The 3,315-nt window shown below is 63.7% G+C and overlaps 1 protein-coding gene across 2 annotated transcripts in view; it reads left to right on the top strand.

Annotated features, from left to right (window-relative positions):
- The window catches only part of LOC113207890 (connectin), a 277,611-nt gene that overhangs the window by 135,875 nt on the left and 138,421 nt on the right, over positions 1-3,315 (top strand). The window contains exon 1 of one of the 2 annotated variants that reach the window (XM_026424633.2): positions 2,089-2,336. The exons of the other annotated variant lie outside the window; for it this stretch is intronic. The gene's annotated coding sequence lies outside the window, so the exon portion shown is untranslated. Of the gene's footprint in view, positions 1-2,088; positions 2,337-3,315 lie in introns of those variants that run through there. 2 annotated transcript variants of the gene reach the window in all.

The following is a 3,315-nucleotide window of genomic DNA, read 5'->3' as shown; positions in this document are numbered from 1 at the left end:
GAAGTCGTAACGGCACAGGAGGCGCAAGCACGCGGGCGGTCGACGTGTCTGTTAGCGCTCGAGGAGAATGCCCTCCTCTCTCTGTCTCTTGCTCGGATGAATGCCGCCCTGTGCCACGCTGTGCCACGCTGTGCGCTTCACACCTGCTCGCTAACGCGGTGCGTCGGGGGTCTTCTCACGCTCATATAGCCGGCCGAGGCGAACAGCAGGACCGCGGCGCGAAGGCGCAGCCGGCGCAGCAACCGTCCTGGCGCCACCGCGCGCGTTGCGTGCTGCCAGCGGGGTCGTAGAAATGGAAAGAAAAATTAAAACGGCAATGAAAGGACGAACATCGGGCGTCATTCGTCGCGTGGTTTAGAGCGGGAATGGGTGGCACGTCGTATCAGAGAGTGACCAGTAGCCGGCCGCGCCGCGCGCTGCGCCCGCCTTTTTAATCTCCACAATGGGTCCTGGGCCACGTCATAAAGTGGTTGTGTGCGAGGCACGCCGCCTGCCCGCCCGGATTTTATGCTTCCGATCGTTGAAAAAGTCAATTTCCGTGTCGTCATCCGCCTTCCCTCCCCAACGAGCGCGCCATGCGGCCTGTTGCACGCAAATTTCTCATATCTTAGTGTTGCCATGTGGGGCGGCGGGCGTGCGGGCCTTGTCACTCTCGTGACCCCCCCATTGTCGGCGCGCAGCCTCCGCCGGCCAAGGCGCTGCTGCTCGGGAGCCGCCCTTGTCTTCATATGTGGCGGTCCCTTTGCTCAATAAATCAATCAGGAGTACATCTGCGTGAAGGGCCCGAGGATAGAAGAGAGAGGGAGAGAGAGAGGGAGAGAGAGAGGGAGAGAGTCATTGAACAGTTCAGCTGCTCGCCCCACGTCCCCTCCCTCTTTTCTGGCCCCCCTTCTCCGGTTTGAAAACTGTCCTCAACTGGAACCGCCCGCCCCCTGTCGTAAAGTCCGAGGTTGGCCCGGAAGTGGAAGGGACTTGGTTGGGGGGGAGCGGAGAGAAAACCTGGGAGGTAGAGAGTCATCACCTGGATAATTGATCCCCCCCCCCCCTGGGAGGGCTAAGCAAACTGGCTGTCGGGCGTGCGGAGGGCAGCCGGAGCCGCCTGGCGGGCGACAATGCGTCAGGGCGACAAAGAAAGGCGGGGCGAGTCACTGGGGGAGCGGAGCAGGAGCGGAGAGGGCCAGCCGGCGAAGAATAAGGTGTGGAACCCATGAAAGGGGCACTAATGCATCTGCGGCCGAGGCGGGGCGTGGCGGGACGGGGTGTGGCGGGGCGGGGCGTGGTGGTGGTCGCGCGGAGGGCTCGCTCGCTGTTGTGACGGCTGTTATCTCGCCACTCATTAAGGCATTGCCCTTCCACAAAACTTCTGCACCCCGCGACCTTTATCCGCCCCTGCCCCTCGCCCCCCCTTTCCCCCAATCGTCGGGCGCCTTTCTTATTCTCATGCCCTTGTCACTTCTGTCGGGCCCCCATATGAAAAATTGGTCGTTACTGATTGACACGGCGACCGCGGCCCTCATGTCGGCCGCGAGATAAAATTGGGAGCCGAGCGGAGCGCGGCGTGTGTCGATATGGGCGCCAGCCGGGAGGTCGTATCGGCGACAACAACAGAGCCCTTTCCAACGATACGTCTTTATGTTTGGAGAGGAAATGCGCGGTGTACTTGTCGGCGGTTTATTTATGGTCTCGGCAATTTCTCATACCGGTCGTCGTTCGGTCGTGCGCAGAGTGACCATGAGTACCCTATTCGTTTTACGTTCAGTGGCAGCCTGTTGCGGGGTGAAGGAGGAAGGGGAGAAGGGGGGCAAGCTTTGATGAGTGCGAGCGAGAGGAGGAGAGGGTCGAAGTCTCACCGGTTGCCCGTTAGCGTGGTGCTTTGCAGGGTTGTTGTCATGAGCTCACTGAGTTGGGAGGGCGCGAATCGGAGCAGCCGAGTTAGTGTTCGTTTCGGCCACCATCGATGAGACCTGCCGGCCGGTGTGAGCCGAGCCGGGCCGAGCCGGGCTGGGCCTCTGTGGGCTGGGGGGAGGGAAGGACCGGCGCGGACGCTACGCTACGCGCTCTGCGCGCCGCCGCCCGCCGCCTCGCTCAGCTCAGCAGCTCACAGTCGCCGCGACCCTCGGCGAGTGAGCACGTCTCGTCTCGCTGTGCAGCGTTACGGTGCGTGCCGCGTGCGAACAGCGAGCGTCGCCTCGCCCGCGCGTGCTTGTGTGTGCGTGTGTGTGTGTGTGTGTGTTGGTGTGTGTGTCGTGCCCAGGACGCCGTCGTCGTGCTCTGGCCTGAGAGGATTTTAACGGATACCCCTTCCGTCGCTCGTCGTCGCCGTCTCCATCAATCAGGTACTACTACCGATAGGCGCGGCGTCGTCCTGGAAATAAATGACCTGTCGACTGGTGAACTAACAGAGCAGGCCGAAAGGCGAAGTGACGGTTGGCGGCGCGTCGGCTGGACACGAGCCTCGCCTCCGGATGCGCGCGCGTGTGTGTGTGTATGTGTGTGGGTGGGTGCAGCGGCCGCGGCCGGCCACTTGAGCCTACTTTGGCTCGCCGCCGGCCCGGGGCCAAGAACAAACTTCCTGGGCCGTCGCCGTCCCGTCCACACACCGCCGGCGCCACCGCGGCGTCCTGTGTTGTGACGGCGAGCTGCCCCCGCGGCCCGCCGCGGCCCTCGCTTCAGGCCGACCGACAGCGACATCCACCGCCACCGCCCCTCTTCCTGAGCGCCCCTATGTATTCGGATATATTTTTTGTTCGGCCGCGCGCGGCGGCGGGCCGTGTGCTGTGCGTGTTTGACTTTTTCTGCGGGACACGGAATTTATTATTCATGTCGAAAATCGAATAATTTTATTGGTCGGGCAGCGGCAGCGGTTGCGGCAGCGGCAGCGCGGGTGTCAATCGGGCGCGTGACGGCCCCGCGAGTACATCATCCCCCCCGCCGCCGACAGGGCTGATTTGGCGCCGCTCCGGAGAGTTTTTTTTACGCTGTTTTTATTTCCGGCCCGGCGTCCGTTTTGTTTTGGCGCCAGAAGCGGCGGCGCTTTGCGCTGCGCCCGGTGTATATATCGTGCGCTCCACCTGCCACTCTGCCCCCCCGGGCCGGACGGGCGCCCCTCCTGACTGGGGTGGGGGTGCGGAAGGACATCCAGGGCGCCGCGTCGCGCCCGGCCGCCCGGCCCCGCATGGCGCCTATGCGCGTGGCGTGGCGTGGCGGCGCGTCGGACTGTCGCTAGGCATTACTGGGCTGTCCGAGGGGGAAGGGGTAGCAGAGGGGGGCATTGAGGATGCGCACTGCAGGCAGGCGGGCGCCGCCGCCGCCTAA

This window comes from Frankliniella occidentalis, unplaced genomic scaffold (genome assembly GCF_000697945.3).
Source record: "Frankliniella occidentalis isolate FOCC.00 unplaced genomic scaffold, Focc_3.1 Scaffold47, whole genome shotgun sequence".
NCBI lineage: Eukaryota > Metazoa > Arthropoda > Insecta > Thysanoptera > Thripidae > Frankliniella > Frankliniella occidentalis.
This window is presented reverse-complemented; position numbering and strand designations above follow the sequence as displayed.